The 20,294-nt window shown below is 37.5% G+C and overlaps 1 long non-coding RNA gene across 1 annotated transcript in view; it reads left to right on the forward strand.

Moving 5' to 3' along the window:
- The window catches only part of LOC132434765 (uncharacterized), a 79,473-nt gene extending 66,078 nt beyond the window's left edge, over positions 1-13,395 (forward strand). The window contains exon 3 of the long non-coding RNA XR_009521417.1: positions 13,035-13,395. This is a non-coding gene — a long non-coding RNA (uncharacterized lncRNA). The remainder of the gene's footprint in view (positions 1-13,034) is intronic.
- Positions 13,396-20,294: the final 6,899 nt, after the last annotated feature.

The following is a 20,294-nucleotide window of genomic DNA, read 5'->3' on the forward strand; positions in this document are numbered from 1 at the left end:
CATTATAAGGGTCCCAGAAGGAGAAGAGAGAGAGAAAGGACCTGAGAAAACATTTGAAGAGATTATAGTCAAAAACTTCCCTAACATGGGTAAGGAAATAACCACCCAAGTCCAGGAAGGGCAGAGAGTCCCATACAGGATAAACCCAAGGAGAAACACACTGAGACACATAGTAATCAAATTGGCAAAAACTAAAGACAAAGAAAAATTATGGAAAGCAGCAAAGGAAAAACCAACATGGTATTGGTACAAAAACAGAAATATAGCTCAATGGAACAGGATAGGAAGCCTAGAGATAAACCCACGCACCTATGGTCAACTAATCTATGACAAAGGAGGCAAGGATATACACTGGAGAAAAGACAGTCTCTTCAATAAGTGGTGCTGGGAAAAACTGTACAGCTACATGTAAAAGAATGAAATTAGAACACTTCCTAACACCATACACAAAAATAAACTCAAAGTGGATTAGACACCTAAATGTAAGACCAGACACTATAAAACTTTTAGAGGAAAACATAGGAAGAACACTCTTTGACAAAAATCACAGCAAGATCTTTTTTGATCCACCTCCTAGAGTAATGGAAATATAAACAAAAATAAACAAATGGGACCTAATGAAACTTAAAAGCTTTTGCACAGCAAAGGAAACTACAAACAAGATGGAAAGACAACCCTCAGAGCGGGAGAAAATATTTGCAAACGAATCAATGGACAAAGGATTAATCTCCAAAATATGTAAACAGCTCATGCAGCTCAATATTAAAAAAACAAACAACCCTATCCAAAATTGGGCAGAAGACCTAAATAGCCATTTCTCCAAAGAAAACATACAGATGGTCAAGAAGCACATGGAAATCTGCTCAACATCACTAATTATTAGAGAAATGCAAATCAAAACTACAATGAGGTATCACCTCACACCAGTTAGAATGGGAATCTTCAGAAAATCTACAAACAATAAATGCTGGAGAGGGTGTGGAGAAAAGGCAACCCTCTTGCACTGTTGATGGGAATGTAAATTGATACAGCCACTATGGAGAACAGTATGGAGGTTCCTTAAAAAACTAAAAATAGAATTACCATATGACCCAGCAATCCCACTACTGGGCATATACCTAGAGAAAACCATAATTCAGAAAGACACATGCACCCCAATGTTCATTGCAGCACTATTTACAATAGCCAGGACATGGAAGCAACCTTAATGCCCATCGACAGACGAATGGATAAAGAAGATGTGGTACATATATACAATGAATAATACTCAGACATAAAGAGGAATGAAACGGGGTCATTTGTAGAGACGTGGATTGATCTAGAGACTGTCATACAGAGTGAAGTAAGTCAGAAAGAGAAAAACAAATATAGTATATTAACACATATATGAGGAACCTAGAAAAATGGTCCAGTTGAACCAGTTTGCAGGGCAGAAATTGAGACACAGAAGTAGAGAACAAACGTATGGACACCAAGGGGGAAAGTGGCATGCGGGGTTTGGGGGGAGTGGTGTGATGAGTTGGGAGATTGGAATTGACATGTATACACTAATATGTGTAAGATGGATAACTAATGAGAACCTGCTGTATAAAAAAATAAATAAAATAAAATTCAAAAGAAAAAAAAGAATGAAACTGAACCTTTATCTTACACCTTACACAAAAATCAACTTAATATGGATTAAAGACTTAAATATATGTCCTGAAACCATAAAACTCCTAGAAGAAAACATAGGGAAAAAGCTTCTTGGCATTGGTCTGCACAATGATTTTTTGGATATGACACAAAAATCACAGGCAACAAAGGCAAAAATAAACAACTGAGAGTATATCAAACTAAAAATCTATACATCAAAGGAAACAATTAATATGAAGAGGCAACCTACAAAATGGGAAAAAAATATTTGCAAACCATATATCTGATAAGGGATTAGTATACAAAATATTCAAAGAACTCATACAACTCAACAGCAAAAAAACAAATAACCTGGTTGAAAAATAGGCAAAGGACCTGAAGAGACATTTTTCCAAAGAGACACAAAAATGGCTAACAGGTATATGAAAAGTGCTCAATATCACTAATTGTCAGAGAAATGCAAATCAAAACCACAATGAGGACTTCCCTAGTGGCGCAGTGGTTAAGAATCCGCCTGCTAATGCAGGGGACTCGGGTTTGAGCCCTGGTCCGGGAAGATCCCACATGCTGCGGAGCAACTAAGCCTGTGTGCCACAACTACTGAGCCTGCGGTTACAGCCCACAAGCCACAACTACTGAGCTCATGTGCCACAACTACTGAAGCCCACACGCCTAGAGCCCATGCTCCACAACAAGAGAAGCCACCACAATGAGAAGCCCACGCACCGCAACCAAGAGCAGCTCCTGCTCGCCACAACTAGAGAAAGCCCGTGTGCATCAACAAAGACCCAACACGGCCAAAAATAAATAAATAAATAAATAAATAAACACAATGAGATACCACCTCACAGGTTTTAGGACAGCTGTTATCAAAAGTACTAGAGATAAGCATTGACAAGAATGTAGAGAAGGGGAAAACTTGTGTACTGTTATTGGAAATGTAGATTGATACAGCCATTATGGAAAACAATATGGGTGTTCCTGAGAAAGTTAAAAATAAAACCATTGCATGACCCAGCAATTCCACTTCTGGGTGGGAAATGAAATCAGTCTCTTGAAGAGATATCTGCACTCTCATGTTCATTGCAGCATTATTCACAGTAGCCAAGATATGGAAACAATTTCTGTGTATGAATGAATGAATAAGAAAATTATATCTATATATATATATAGACACTATATATTACATAGTATATATATATATTACTAATATATATATGAATATTATTCAGCCATAAAAAAGGAATCCTGCCATTTGTAACAACACGGCTAAAATTAGAAGGCATTATGCTAAGTGAAATAAGACAGACACAAAAAGACAAATAGTGTATGATCTCACATATATGTGGAATATAAAAAAATCAAATTCATAGAATCAGAGAGTAGACTGGTTGTTGCCAGGGGTTGGGGAAGAGTAGGGAGATGTTGGTCAAAGGGTACAAATTTTCATTTATAAGATGAACAAGTTCTGAGGATCCATTTTACAGCAGGGTGATTATAGTCAATGATACCATAATTTATACTTGAAATTTGCTAAGAGAGTAGATCTTAAGTGTTCTTACCACACACACAAAACAGGTAACTATGCAAGGTGATGGATGTGTTAACTTGGTTGTGGTAATCATTCCACAATGTATAATATCTGAAATCGCCACATTGTACACCTTTAAAAAATCATGTTGTATAATTTAAATATACCTCTCCCATTGCGGAGCACAGGCTCCAGACGCGCAGGCTCAGCGGCCATGGCTCACGGGCCCAGCCGCTCCGCGGCATGTGGGATCTTCCCGGACCGGGGCACAAACCCGTGTCCCCTGCATCAGCAGGTGGACTCTCAACCACTGCGCCACCAGGGAAGACCTATACAGAATTTTTATCTGTGGCTCATAACTCAATAAATCTGGAAAATAAATATGTTTGTTTTCTAAGCTATATTCTGCTCTGAGATGACAACTTAGATGTTTTGGTCTTTGCAATACAAATATACTAGGAGACTTTTGATTTGTTTGAAATAGATTCCAATGATCCATTCTAGCTTATTATGGTGAGAAGAATAAAGGGAAATTTCTCTAATTTCCAAGTTTATTTGAGAGATTTCCCTATAGCCTTAGCCTATCCTCTCTCGTCTAAATAGATAGAAAGACAGAATATGTGCACACAACATAACATTATTTAAATAACCATACTGTCACTGTTCTGAAGTCACCATACTTTAAATGGTTAAAGATACTTGGCTTTGGTTTTGTTAAAACTTATATAAGCCACGTGGCTACATTAACTTTAACAGAAAATTTGAGAAGAGAGGTATTTTAAACAATGTATTTTTACAATGAAAACTGTGTTGATATATTTCCTTATTCATTTTATATAGCAACAATCTTTGGTTCTTTGATAAAATACAATTTAACTTATATTTCCATGCTGGGCATGTATTATAACTTGCTCATTTTGGGAGATAATTTATGTAGCATATTCATATGTGTGTGAAAGAGCATGAGAGAGATAAAAGTGAATCGAACCCTATGAAAATCAAATCTATAAATATTCAAACTTAACAGCTAGATAGTTAAGTCAGATTCACTTAACTGAGAAACTTAGCAGAGGATGGGGTACTACTAATAATAGTACTATTAGTATCATCCTCATTTTACTGATGAGGAAACTGAGACACAGAGAGGTTTATTCAGTACTGCCTCTCAGGGTCTTATCCTTTGAAAAAAAGTGATTCCCTATGAAGTTTCACATGTAAAGGAAAGTGTTACATTGCCACACAAGATATAACACATATATCCTGAAGTGGATATAACCACTTCAGGCAAATTTTTGTTCTAGGCAACTCAGTACAGATACTCCATTGCTTAGTGCCTGATATGCTCTAAATGTCTAAACATCTCTAAATGTCTGTTATAGGATGAATGAGTATAAAAATTTTCTCTTGGACATATACCTGACATTAGGCTAAAAGTGGAAAATATAATTTGCTTTAAAGAAATACATTTTATAAATGACTTATCTATGACAATTATTACAGTAATATTCTAAAAAGTGCCTGTATGCACACCAGAAACTAACACAACATAGTAAATCAACTATACTCCAATAAAATAAATTTTAAAAAAATGTGGCCTGGTCAAGGAATCACTACATTTTCAAAAGTAAATCATTTATTTTCAATCACAGGCCAAAGCAAATGTGTTATTGTCACTTCATGTCTCTCATATAGATATGGCCCCTAAATTATTAGAATATGTGAGCTGTTGAAACCTCAAGGCTTGGTCCCTTAGGAGCCCTGTTCTCTGAGAGCAGGGAGTGTAGTGAAGACCACTTTGGACTGACATTGACATCGTAGCATTGTGGCATATTAGGTGCATGACCATGGAATTCCTCAGTCGTGATCCGAAAATGAGAATAATTATGCCCAGCCATAGGATTGTTTTGTGGGTTAAAGAAAAAGTATATATACTGGCTAACATAAAATAGATTGTATTAACACTCTCAGTTGCAGGCATAAAAGAAATGAAGGAAAGAAGGAAGAGAGGAAGGGAGGGAAGGAGGAAGGAAAAAGGAAAGAAGGAAAGAAGGAAGGAAGGAGGGAAGGAAAAAAATTGGTTAAAATTAAAAAAAAATTAATTACCTTTCTTTACCAAGATATTAAGGGTTCAAACAATGCTCTCAGGATTTGATATCAATGCATTTCTTCAGCCTGCTTTTCTTGATACTTGCCTTATTTTGAAAGAAGTTCTTAATGCTGACTCCCAGCAACTCTATATTAACATCTTCCGGATTTCCAATCTAACAGAAAAAAGGGTCAACTCTCCTCAGAAATACCTGCAAAACTCCTGGCCTCACTTTGATTAAATCCACTTTTGCATGTTTCCAGCCCTGAAATAATTGTAGGTCCAGGGAACTTCAATGTTTTGATTGTCCAGACCTAGATCACAAACCTAACTCCAGAATCAGGGATGATTTCATCTCCATCCAAAACATAAGGACAGAAGGCACAGGGAACATGGTTCCCCAAAGGAGATGTAGGTAGTGTTATCACAACAAAGGAGAATGAATGTTGGATGGCAAAATCAGAAAAACAGGGTTTCCCTGGTGGCGCAGTGGTTGAGAGTCCTCCTGCCGATGCAGGCGACACGGATTCATGCCCCGGTCCGGGAAGATCCCACATGCCGCGGAGTTGCTGGGCCTGTGAGCCATGGCCGCTGAGCCTGCGTGTCCGGAGCCTGTGCTCCGCAACGGGAGAGGCCACAGCAGTGAGAGGACCACGTACCGCAAAAAAAAAAAAAAAAAATCAGAAAAACATCTACTACATTGGCATTTAATTAAATGGCAGTTATTATTACTGTAGGCATTTTTAGGCCACTTACAAAATTCTATTAAACCCAATATATAAATAATCACTCTATTTAATAACTTTACCCAGAAAATATATTCATATTTCCAACTTGGGATATTACAATAATCCCCTTCTCTTGCTTCAAGGTGGGCATAGTGAGCAAGAATTTCATAACATACCTATGTGGAACTCTCATTTAACTTTTTGTGTGTTTGTTTGTGTTTTGTTTTTTTGCTTTCAATACTTACTTCTTCATTTAACTTTTCTGAACCTCAGTTTTCTTGTCATTTTCTAGGGAGTAAATCAACCAATTTTCTTTACTTTTGACCTAGGTATCTCTACTCCCTGTAGAATATAACAGATTATTATCTCATAACTTTTCTTCCTTCCTCTGTTCCAGAAGCCAGAACTTTTTCTTTTAGTAACTTTTTTTTTTAACTTTTTTGGTCTAAGTTATTTTTGGTTGTTGTTGTTTAACTGCTAATGACTGTATAGAAACCACCACTTCTGGTTTCTCTTTTTTCACTTTGACTCTAGAGGGAAAGACAGGGTGCATATAGGTGCTAATTGTGGGCTCTGGAGTATGCCAGGAACTGAAGTAAGGTGCATGGGCATCTTGGATGTTGTAACTGTGGAGTGAGTCATCCTAGACTTTTGCAAATAAAGGGGGAGTTAGGAAAGATTGAGGGAGTTATTTCTCAAACAGATGGATCATGGTATTGAGGAATTCTCAATGCATGGGTAATTGTGCCGAAGAGCAGGGGTCTACAAATTTTTCATAACAACCCTGAGGTGTAGGTAGAGCTATTAGTCCCATTTTGCACACAAGAAAACTAAGGAATAGAGAGACTAAAACTAAGGAATAGAGAGACTAAGTCATGGATTAGTCAGGATTCAAATTGCCTAATTCATTATCAAAGCCTAAATGCTTGAAAGTGCAAATCTCTTCACAAACTTCAGGAATTAAGGCACCTACAAGAAATCTAAGTCCTGGGGTGGTTTGAAACTGTATAAATACCTCTGGATCAAAAGTTTATCTTTTTATTTTCCAGATTCCACTTAAATCTCAGTTACTATTTAGCCTCTGGTATCTCCATTAAAAGGTATTTGTAGCTGGATGAAGAAATAAAGCTTTACATGGACAGCTTCCATAACAGCAATAATTATAGTAGTGACCATATACTGAGTAATTACAGTGCACCAGGAATATGGCTATGAGCACTTTATACTTATTATCTCATTTTATCCTCTCCACAACCCAATGAGGTAAACTACCATTATTTTTACTGTAATTATATAATATTGTTATATAATAAAATGCTTAGAGTATATGTACAGTCATTATACGATATTTATATAATAAAAATACAACTCTGGATATGTGACAAGTTGCATAAATATTTACATGAAAACATGAAGGGGTTAATTAGCAATTATCTCTCTGCAGCCTTTAGCCCTTGAAGAGCTCCTGGGAAAAGAAGAGCGGAGCTCTGTCAGAGGTGGTTTCACTTGACTTAGACAGTTTTCTTTCTTCCCAAAATGATTCAGTCTCAGAATTGTTCTTTAATCTTTAATATCTCCATTAAGAAGAGTTTCTGTCAAGTACTTCAAAAGTATACAATGTGAGGGAGCATTGCTGATTCCCTGCTGGTGAGTGAAACAGGGGAGGTAGATTCCTCAGCCAGCCCCTGGATGTGCCCTCAGAAATGCAGGCTGATGTGCAAGCACATGCCAAGAACCCATCTCCTTTCTACCTCGTTACTCTCTTTTCACTGGGTTTCTGTGTGTCCCTTGTAGTCCAACCAGCAAATTACTTTGAGACAAAGGGAAATCCACCACCGGGCCAATCTAGGAATAAATTAGTTCCCTTGCTAAAAAAAATACTTGGGAACCTTTAAATGTTAAACTTGTGGGTCAAAAATTTGGAATTCCTTTCCTCTCAGATTAAAATCTTTTGACTTTTTTTTTTGCGGTACGCGGGCCTCTCACTGTTGTGGCCTCTCCCGTTGCGGAGCACAGGCTCCGGACGCGCAGGCTCAGCGGCCATGGCTCACGGGCCCAGCCGCTCCACGGCATGTGGGATCTTCGCGGACCAGGGCACGAACCCGTGTCCCCTGCAGCGGCAAGCGGACTCTCAACCACTGCGCCACCAGGGAAGCCCAATCTCTTGACTTTTTCTGAAGCCATTGCATTAGATTACAGTTTACTTCTCTGCTAATTCGCCAGCTGTGAACTTGGCACCTCTAGGAGGTTGTTCTGTGGTTTAAACGGGAGAAAAAAGACTAAGTTGACAAAATGGGTATGTTTAACAAAAATATGGGACCCTCAGTTTGATACTACACTGTTGATGTAGTATCAACAGTGATGTAGACCCTCAGTGTTGATACTACACTGTTGATGACATCAACAGATGACACTGTTGATGACAGTTGTTTGACTCTTCATAGGCCAGTCATAATGAGACAGGATACTGCATAAGCCAAGACCACACAAAGGAGTGAGGGTAAGTATCAAGAGGGTGTGGAGGAAGTGGGCTACTTCTTCCAACTGTTGTAGTGTCATCTCTTGCCTTTTAAAATATCAGTTAAAGTACACGAAGCCCTGATATATTCAGGGACAGCAGTAACAACCAAAAACTTAGGTTTATTGAAAATGCATTACTTTTTCAGCTTTGTTCTTTCATAGGGACTTGCCCTCTCCACCAAGCTCTCTTTCTCTTTATTTTTTTCTCAAATATTATTTCATGTCATTGTGTCTGGCTTAGTCTATTGGAAAATCCTATGTTCTCTGTAATTTAAGTTTTAAACAACATGTGATTTACCCTGTTATTAAAAAAAAAAATTCAGCTGCCTTCTCTGAGTGGAAGACTGTCTAGTATCCTTAATATTCTTCTATAGAAATTGTGATAAAGGAACAGATAAACCTAAGTAAATCCAGTGTGTAGAGCTCCTTTAAAATGTAGGACCTTGTCAATGGGTTAAAAAGTAAAAGTTGGTTTTGTTCTAAATATCCTTGCTGGGGCCCATTATGCATAATAAGGGGCCACAGCCCATTTGCAAGGCTTCTGAATGAACTCCATTCATTCTGTACTTGGAAATGTTTCTTCAGGCACAAAGAGAAACAATAGTTATAACCTAATTTCTTTGGCACCAATATCAGCAGAGGAAAAGCCAAAAGATCATTATGAAAACTCTAGTAACTTCTCTTGGTGATTATGTACTTCTGTATTCATTGATCATATTTGTGTATTCAAATAAACACCTTTTTAAAAGATTATAAAGTAGTTTGGCAATGCTGTAATATCACATTTCATGCACTGAGTGACATTTAAAAAATGGAATGCTTCAAAGTAATTTGCTTATTACAGTTACTAAAGTTTATAAAAAACACACTAACATGCATCCCAAGTCTTTAAGGGAAAAGACTTTGTGTTTTCAATTACTGTATTTTAAAATCTGATTAGAATTCAAACCACAATTTTGTTAAGTAAATCCACTAATCAGTTTCCACATTTACCTGTAGAAGTCAGTGGAGGGTGTACATCTGGAAGTAGCAGTCGTGGTACAGTGCCTGTTAATACCATTTCCAAGTGAACTTTCTTAAGTGCATGTCTGATCTGAGCATGTCACCCCTTGCTCAGTACCATTTGTGCACTTCCCATTGCCCTTGAAGGGAAAGCCCACATCCCACATGACTTACAAAGTCCTCTTTCAGGCTTCTGGCTTTTGCCTACCTGCCTTTTCAGCCTCATCTCCTACCATCCTTCCCTCAGTGAACTCTATTCAGTGGACTTGGCTCTTTCTTCCACATAACGTTGTTTCTGCCTGTTCTTGCCTGGAGCTCTCTCCTTCCCGACCCTGTTTCCCCATTTTAATCTGACCAACCCTTACTAACTCTTGAAGTCTTTACTTTAGTTTACTTTTTCTGGAAGATTTTTAGTTGTCTTAAATAACTAATTAATTGAAAGTACAGTGTATTTGAGGCGGATCGTGTGGGGATTCATTGTTGAATGATAGTTTGGAACCAGATTGTGAAGGACTTTCTAAACTGTGCTTTCAAGATTTTGAACAGGAAAATGATGTCAGCTTTATGTTTTAAAAGTTTGAAGGATGGTTTAACATACCCATGTAATTAATGGTCACTGAACTAGGAAATAGCACACTAATCCTTTTGATGATCCCGTCTTCGGTTTCTCCCAAGCACTGTGAAAAATCACTTGCTCTGATTGCATTCTTGGAGACCCTGCTAATTCATTATTGAAAAATACCAGCTGCCAGTATCTGGCATTATGTTGTCACTTACTTGGTGAGTGATGCTAAATACAATGTTAACGAAAACTCGAATACCGTTGAATATTTAATAATATATAGTGAAGTAGTTTTAAGAGTGCATGCTCTAGAGAGATCTGGTTTAAAATTCTTGCTATACCACTTACCAGCAACAATGGATGTGGACAAGCTATTTAGACAACTTATTTAGCAAAAGAAACTCCAAATGAGGGGTGGAGAGATGGGGCAAGGAAGATAAACCCTAAAGCAGTTTGCCAAGCATGACATTTCTTTGAATTTGAGAGTGTCTTTTAAAAATCCAAGTGAATCTTGCTTTCTCTTCTAACACATTTCTGTTTATTTTAACATAAAAATATTTTTAAGTTGGGGAAAGGGATTAAGTTTGTTGGTGGTTATTGCCTCAAATTTTCTGCACAGTTATTTCTCCAAAACAATACACTATGCTTATCCTATGGCTTGAAGCATGTGAAAAACAGACTATATTCTTTGCCATTATGGGTTATTACAAGACACTGAATATAGTTCCATGTATTATACAGTAGGTCTTTGTTGTTTATCTATTTTACACATAGTAATGTGTATATGTTAATCCCAAACTTCTATTTTACTCCCCCTGCCACTATCCACTCTGGTAACCAAAATTTGTGTTTTATTTTGGTAAGTCTATTTCTATTTCATAAATAAGTTCATTTATATAATTTTTTTAAGATTCCACATATAAGTGATATCATATGATATTTGTCTTTCTCTGTCTGACTTTACTTAATATGATAATCTCTAGGTCCCTCCATGTTGCTGCAAATGGCATTATTTCATTCTTTTTTATGGCTGAGTAATATTCCACTGTGCATATATAACACATCCTCTTTATCCATTCATCTGTTGATGGACACTTAGGTTGCTTCCATGTCTTGGCTATTGTAAACAGTGCTGTTATGAACATTGAGGTGTGTGTATCTTTTCGAATTAGAGTTTTCTCCAGATATATAATCAGGAGTAGGATTGCAGGATCATATAATACCTCTATTAGTTTTTTAAGTAACTTCCATACTGTTCTCCATAGTGGCTGTACCAATTTACAGTCCCACCAACAATGTAGGAGGGTTTCTTTTTCTCCATACTCTCTCTGGCATCATTATGTGTAGACTTTTTAATGTTGGGCATTCTGACTAGTATGAGCTGATACCTCATTGCAGTTTTGATTTGCATTTCTCTAATAATTCATGATATTGAGCATCTTTTCATGTGCCTGTTGGCCACCTGTATGTTTTCTTTGGAGAAATGTCTATTCAGGTCTTCTGCCTATTTTTTGATTAGGTTATCTTTTTTTTTTTAATTAAGCTTATGAGCTCTTTGTATATTTTGGAAATTAATTCCTTGTCAGTAGCATAGCTTGCAAATATTTTCTCCCAGTCCATAGTTGCCTTTTCACTTTGTTTATGGTTTCCTTTGCTGAGAAAAAGCTTTCAAGTTTAATTAGGTCCCATTTATTTTTGTTAGTTACTTAGTTTGTTTGTTTTTATTTCCATTACTCTAGGAGATGGATCCAAAAAAAATTGCTGCGATTTATGTCAAAGAGTGTTCTGCCTATATTTTCCTCTAAGAGGTTTATAGTAGTCTTACATTTAGTTCTTTAATCCATCTTGAGTTTATTTTTGTATATGATGTTAGAAAATATTCTAATTTCATTCTTTTACACGTAGTTGTCCAATTTTCCCAGCACCGCTTATTGAAGAGACTGTTTTTTATCCATTTTATATTCTTTCCTTCTTTGTTATAGATTAATTGACCATAGGTGTGTGAGTTTATTTCTGGGCTTTCTACCCTGTTCCACTGATCTATATTTCTGTTTTTGTACCAGTATCATACTGTTTTGATTACTGTAGCTTTGTAGTATAGTTTGAAGTCAGGGCGTGTGATTCATCCAACTCCATTCTTCTTTCTCAAGATTGTTTTGACTATTTGGGGTTCTCTTGTGGTTTTGTACAAATTAAAAATTTTTTTGTTCCAGTTCTGTGAAAAATACCATTGGTAATTTGATAGGGATTGCATTGAATCTGTAAATTGCCTTGGGTAGTATGGTAAAGTGTCTCTTTTAATTACATCTTTGTATTTCTCCTACATTTCCATTGAGTCTGATGTCTATTTTCTTTGTATATTTACCTTACTTGGATACAGGCAGGATGTTCCCCATTATTTATTTAGTTAAAAAAATTATTTTTGGCTGCATTGGATCTTCATTGCTATGTGCAGGCTTTCTCTACTAGCGGCAAGCAGGGGCTAATTTTTGTTGCAGGGTGCAGGTTTCTCATTGCAGGGCTTCTCTTGTTGTGCAGCACGGGCTCTAGGCACACAGGCTTCTGTAGTTGCAGCACGTGGGCTCAGTAATGTTGGCTCATGGGCTCCAGAGTGCAGGCTCAGTAATTGTGACACATGGGCTTAGTTGTTCCATGGCATGTGGGATCTTCCCGGACCAGGGATTGAACCCGTGTCCCATGCATTGGGGATCGAACTCGTGTCTCGTGCATTGGCAGGCAGATTCTTAACCACTGCACCAGGGAAGTCCCCAGATGTCCCTTTTTTTTCAGTTACATGTTAAATAAACTTACGATATGTTCATTTTCAACTTCATGTTTTAAAAAGATTTTAATTACACAAAGAAGTCATCCACATGACATTAGGGACCCAAAGTTAATGGGAAACAATAGTAAAAATGTAACCCTCCTAAAATATTAGTGATCATCATCTTCCTTTTTTTGTTTTCCTAGGTACACCCTAAGGGTGGTTATTGCGATGAAGCTGTGATATACGCACTGAAAGAATGTGATGCTCATCATATTGGTATGGCCAAAACACATGGGTATGAAGGTCTCTTGGGAGAAGCCATCCAGGACAGTGCCATGAAATGTGAGGATCTCTGAATCATCACAAAATTTTAGCTCAGTAACTATGGCTTTGAAAACACTGTACAGTCCTGTCTGAAATCCTGTGGCTTGGAGTACATAGGTGTGCACTGTAGACATCATTGGTCATTATCATCTTCTTAGAGATTCAACCATTCTTTTATGTATTTCTGGAGGATTAAATAATTTTGGATGTAGTGTGACTCTGAGCATGGCAGATGTCAGAAGAAATATTGTTACGTGTTTGTAAAGAAATAAATTTTATTGTGCTTTGAAATCCCTTTTGATGTTTTCTTATACAACTCCCAGTAACTTAGTTACAAAGTCAACTGTCTCAGATGTGATGTCTTAGCCCTTGCTCAGCTTTTTATGAATTCTTTTGCTATTTTATAATCTTTTGATTCATGTCCGTCCTTAAGTAATCTTTTGTCTTTTTTTCCCATGTATTTACTTTTTATTGACTTTGTTAATGTTACAGAGTTTTTGCACTGCCAAACCATGCCTGAGAATTCAGAGAAAGAAATGTTACAATGGACAGCCTCATCCACCCATCATACAGCATATTAAAACTTGATTCATGTGCATTTTGATAATTTCACAATCTTTTAAAAAGTTGTATCAAGGGTTGGAATTTTTAAATCTCCTGCAGGTCTTCAGATTTCTGTTCCATTAAGTAACATTTCCAGATATTCATCTCAGTTCTTTCCTTAATAATGCAATCCCCAACAAAATTTTGCTGGAAAAAATGCATATTTTTCAGGGGAAATATGTGGCTCAAGGTCGAAGAGATTATTTGTTAAAAGATTTTTGGTTCCCAAATGAACTCTTCAGATTAACCAAGAATCCTTTGTTTCTCAATCATCCAACCTCTCCTTGGCTGGCTCAGCAAGTACCCAAGTACATCAGAACGTAGACATCCTGCCTGCCTTCAAATAATGCCAACGTTATTGCCCAGATATGGTTCGCAGGTCCTGTCAGATGACTCTGTAACCCTCCTAGGAGTGTGATTCCTGCATCAACACTTTTATCAACTCTGAACTCCTAGAGGAAAATGCTCCTGCATCAGGATAGTTTTACTCACCTATTTGCTTCACTCTTGCCAGTAGCAAGTCTGCAACTCTTACACTTGGCAAAGGAATTTTATTATAGAGAAACCCAGACTCTGCATCAAGTGGTCACATGCCACTTTGAAATATTTCTATTAAACCGAAGATACAAAACTAGAAAATTACCAGACTATCTCATTAGATGGAAAGACTTTTCAGTAATCCTGGGTAGCGTCCTGATGTCCTTTTTCAGGACTAAAAATTACTGTATAGTTTAAGCTGTAATTATTAAAAACAGAAGGGCTACATCACCTGTCTTTTGTCCCGACTCTCCAAATGAACAATGTAAAAAGACACACCAGAAGGTTGACGACAGAGCTAGGCTGGGACAATCACTGCATCTACAGAATGTCTAACACCTTAAACATTTGGGCACAAGTGCATCTGGAATTCTTGTCAGAGATCATGCAAGATCCATGAAACTTCAGTGGGTTTTAGGTTGAGGCTCTGCTCTCACTGCCTTGAATTTATAATGACACATCCGTGACTCCCTTGGCCTGAGCAGAAACCATACTCTTTCCACCACAGTTTACTATACAACTTAGACCTGATTAGAGGAGGCTTTCGCATCACCTGAAGTAGAGCCCCCTGCGTCTACTGCCCTTTACATCAAAGGCCATTTGTTTCTACTCTAGGGATTGACATATTCATGAGACATTTCACAATTCTAATGCATGTTTCAGGTTACTTAGCCAAGCAATATGCTCTGCCAAAGAACTATTCCAAGTCAAAGCAAAAAAAAACCCCAAAACCAAAAAAATCCTTAATATGGAACACAGAAAGAGCACTACCCGAATAAAAAATTACTAAAAGAAATAAGATTATGCCCCCCCCCCCCACTTTCCCACTTGGTGACCCGAGTTTGGTTGAATTTAATTTGTGTTTACCTCAGAATACAACCCAAAGTTTAAATTATAAATCACAGCCCTACACAGATTATCTGGACACATCAGTTCTTTTGAGAGCAGCATGTTCCAGAAAGTCTAATACAGCCATGGTGTACTACAGAGTATTCCTTATGGATGGGGCACAGGACAGGTTAATTAAGGTCACTTAAATCTTCATCTTTTACAGCAGATCAGAACCCAGATGGCTGACTTTCTGCAGGATTTCTGATAGGAATCCAGGAGAGCTGGTTTCAAGTTTCTCATCAGCACTTAAAAGCTGTAACCTTCTTATCCAGACATTGTGATCCACATGAAGTTCACAATGAGTGCAGCAAATCTGAGGTAGTCAACCCTTACGAAGGCTCAGTATCTGAACATAAAAAGATTTTGAAATGACCACTGGCTGCAGTTTTTGTTTTTTTTTGTATTTGTAGAGTAATTATGAAAGAACACTGCTGAATCTAGTTCACACATTTATATAACAATGAAAATCCCCCTAAATCCAATACACATAAAGAGCAGTGGTGACACTTTAAACTTCCATAGTACAGTAGGGCTGATCCCGTATACCGAGCGGTCTGCATCCATTGTAGATCCAGCAGAGATCAGGTAGATGATGGATGGCTGTCCGTGGTGGTTAGCTGTGGTCTAGTTACCTTAGAAGGGTTAGCAAACACCATTCCTTAATTGTACTGTGTGGCTGCTTTTCTGATTCTCAAGCACAGCATGCTGGTTGTCTAGCTGAAGTTTAAGGGCCTGGTTTTTTGAAACCTCATCCCTACCTCTAGTTTTGTGTCTTACTACTTCAAAGCTCTTCTCCATTTCTTTATCCCTAAGGGAAAAGAAATGTGATCAGTAAATATTTCTTCTTCACTAGGTTGTTTTGAAAATATCCTTCCTTGAATTAAAAAAAAAAGCCACCCCTTAGAAAAATCTTGAGGAAGGGACAGGAGGGGGAAACTGGTTTATAAATCCTTATCAAAACCATTTTTTAAGGCTTCAGTTGAACAGAAAATATAGAATACTGTACTGAAGCGCTACAGTCCTATTTTCTGTGGTAGCAAATCTGCTGAATACTATTAACTGAAAACCTATTTTGGGACCGACTTCAAGGCAACTGGAAAGTTAACAAGCTGTATAATGACATGGTGATTCCTTCTAAGACTCACTTTTAGCAAATAATAGACAATACATATCTCTTTCTTTATGCATAAAGTAAGGACAACAATTTCCTCATTCAAGTAAAGTTCTACTCATTATTCAAAGACCTCTCCACACTTCTACTTTATGGGAGTGGATCAGATAAAGATGAGTGTGGTGAATCACTGTAGGACAGAGCTGAGGAACAGGTCAAAGTGGAGGTTTAAGTTCAAGCCAGCTGTGCTCGCAAAGAGGCAAAAAGTCTGGGACTTAATTTAAAAGCCACCCTGAAAAATTTCCATTTGATGTAATTTACATTTCTTCCCATATTATTTACTTTGTAAAAAATTCATGTCCCTAAATAAGATGTGGATGTGCCATACGTGGTCATTTAACTCCAGGTAGCATTCATTTTAAATACCTATTCTGGCTTTCTACATGCTTGGCAGTGGACTGCGGGGATGGGAACTGTGTATCACTGTAGATTTCTAGTGGTCCTTGTGGTGCTTTCCTTGCTGTGGTCAACCTGACCCCAAGAGGCCTATACATGCCTCTAGTCATTGTCAGTTCTGGGGTTTCTGTAACAACTACTGGAGCAGGAGATGTTTGTACAGGAGCTGTTTTATTCCAGGTACCTGAAGATGTTTCTACATCACCACCACCACCTCTACCTTCTTCCCGATTATCATCTGGATCTTCTCTTTTTTCATTTTCTTTCTTTTTTTTTTCTTTTCATTTTAACATCTTTATTGGAGTATAATTGCTTTACAATGGTATGTTAGTTTCAGCTTCACAACAAAATGAATCAGTTATATATATACATATGTTCCCATATCTCTTCCCTCTTGCATCTCCCTCCCTCCCACCCTCCCTATCGCACCCCTCCAGGCGGTCACAAAGCACCGAGCTGATCTCCCTGTGCTATGTGGCTGCTTCCCACTAGCTATCTACCTTACGTTTGGTAGTGTATATATGTCCATGCCTTTCTCTCGCTTTGTCACAGTTTACCCTTTCCCCTCCCCATATCCTCAAGTCCATTCTCTAGTAGGTCTGTGTCTTTATTCCTGTTTCACCCCTAGGTTTTTCATGACATTTTTTTTCTTAAATTCCATATATATGTGTTAGCATACAGTATTTCTCTCTCTCTTTCTGACTTACTTCATGCTGTATGACAGACTCTAGGTCTATCCACCTCATTACAAATAGCTCAATTTCGTCTCTTTTTATGGCTGAGTAATATTCCATTGTATATATGTGCCACATCTTCTTTATCCATTCATCCGATGATGGACACTTAGGTTGTTTCCATCTCTGGGCTATTGTAAATAGAGCTGCAACGAACATTTTGGTACATGACTCTTTTTGAATTATGGTTTTCTCAGGGTATATGCCCAGTACTGGGACTGCTGGGTCATATGGTAGTTCTATTTGTAGTTTTTTAAGGAACCTCCATACTGTTCTCCACAGTGGCTGTATCAATTTACATTCCCACCAACAGTGTAAGAGGGTTCCCTTTTCTCTACACCTTTTGAGCATTTATTGTTTGTAGACTTTTTGATGATGGTCATTCTGACTGGTGTGAGATGATATCTCATTGTAGTTTTGATTTGCATTTCTCTAATGATTAGTGATGATGAGCAATATTTCATGTGTTTGTTGGCAGTCTGTATATCTTCTTTGGAGAAATGTCTATTTAGGTCTTCTGCCCATTTTTGGATTGGGTTGTTTGTTTTTTTGTTATTAAGCTACATGACCTGCTTATAAATTTTGGAGATTAATCCTTTGTCAGTTGCTTCATTTGCAAATATTTTCTCCCATTCTGAGGGTTGTCTTTTCGTCTTGTTTATGGTTTCCTTTGCTACGCAAAAGCTTTTAAGTTTCATTAGGTCCCATTTGTTTATTTTTGTTTTTATTTCCATTTCTCTAGGAGGTGGGTCAAAAAGGACCTTGCTGTGATTTATGTCATAGAGTGTTCTGCCTATGTTTTCCTCTAAGAGTTTGATAGTTTCTAGCCTTACATTTAGGTCTTTAATCTATTTGGAGCTTATTTTTGTGTATGGTGTTAGGGAGTGATCTAATCTCATACTTTTACATGTAGCTGTCCAGTTTTCCCAGCACCACTTATTGAAGAGGCTGTCCTTTCTCCACTGTACATTCCTGCCTCCTTTGTCAAAGATAAGGTGACCATATGTGCGTGGATTTATCTCTGGGCTTTCTATCCTGTTCCTGTTTTTGTGCCAGCAACATACTGTCTTGATTACTGTAGCTTTGTACTATAGTCTGAAGTCAGGAAGCCTGATTCCTCCAGCTCCGTTTTTCGTTCTCAAGACTGCTTTGGCTATTCGGGGTCTTTTGTGTTTCCATACAAATTGTGAAATTTGTTGTTCTAGTTCTGTGAAAAATGCCAGTGGTAGTTTGATAGGGATTGCATTGAATTTGTAGATTGCTTTGGGTAGTATAGTCATTTTCACAATGTTGATTCTTCCAATCCAAGAACATGGTATATCTCTCCATCTATTTGTATCATCTTTAATTTGTTTCATCATTGTCTTATAATTTTCTGCATACAGGTCTTTTGTCTCCTTAGGTAGGTTTATTCCTAGATATTTTATTCTTTTTGTTGCAGTGGTAAATGGGAGTGTTTTCTTGATTTCAGTTTCAGATTTTTCATCATTAGTATATAGGAATGCCAGAGATTTCTGTGCATAATTTTGTATCCTGCTACTTTACCAAATTCATTGATTAGATCTAGTAGTTTTCTGGTAGCATCTTTAGGATTCTCTATGTATAGTATCATGTCATCTGCAAACAGTGACAGCTTTACTTCTTCTTTTCCGATTTGGATTCCTTTTATTTCCTTTTCTTCTCTGATTGCTGTGGCTAAAACTTCCAAAACTATGTTGAATAACAGTGGTGAGAATGGGCAACCTTGTCTTGTTCCTGATCTTAGTGGAAATGCTTTCAGTTTTTCACCATTGAGGACGATGTTGGCTGTGGGTTTGTCATATATGGCCTTTATTATGTTGAGGAAAGTTCCCTCTATGTCTACTTTCTGCAGGGTTTTTATCATAAATGGGTGTTGAATTTTGTCAAAAGCTTTCTCTGCATCTATTGAGATGATCATATGGTTTTTCTCCTTCAATTTGTTAATATGGTGTATCACGTTGATTGATTTGCATATACTGAAGAATCCTTTCATTCCTGGAATAAGCCCCACTTGATCATGGTGTATGATCCATTTAATGTGCTGTTGGATTGTGTTTGCTAGTATTTTGTTGAGGATTTTTGCATCTATGTTCATCAGTGATATTGGCCTGTAGTTTTCTTTCTTTGTGACATCCTTGTCTGGTTTTGGTATCAAGACAATCTGTGTCTTTTGGTGGGAGCATTTAGTCCATTTACATTTAAGGTAATTATCGATATGTATGTTCCCATTCCCATTTTCTTAATTGTTTTGGGTTCGTTATTGTAGGTCTTTTCCTTCTCTTGTGTTTCTTGCCTAGAGAAGTTCCTTTAGCAGTTGTTGTAGAGTTGGTTTGGTGGTGCTGAACTCTCTCAGCTTTTGCTTGTCTGTAAAGGTTTTAATTTCTCCGTCAAATCTGAATGAGATTCTTGCTGGGTAGAGTAATCTTGGTTGCAGGTTTTTCTCCTTCATCACTTTCAATATGTCCTGCCACTCCCTTCTGGCTTGCAGAGTTTCTGCTGAAAGATCAGCTGTTAACCTTATGGGGATTCCCTTGTGTGTTATTCGTTATTTTTCCCTTGCTGCTTTTAATATGCTTTCTTTGAATTTAATTTTTGACAGTTTGATTAATATGTGTCTTGGCGTATTTCTCCTTGCATTTATCCTGTATGGGACTCTCTGTGCTTCCTGGACTTGATTAACTATTTCCTTTCCCATATTAGGGAAGTTTTCAACTATAATCTCTTCAAATATTTTCTCAGTCCCTTTCTTTTTCTCTTCTTCTTCTGGAACCCCTATAATTCGAATG

This window comes from Delphinus delphis, chromosome 1, assembly GCF_949987515.2.
Source record: "Delphinus delphis chromosome 1, mDelDel1.2, whole genome shotgun sequence".
In the NCBI taxonomy this organism is placed as follows: Eukaryota; Metazoa; Chordata; class Mammalia; order Artiodactyla; family Delphinidae; genus Delphinus; species Delphinus delphis.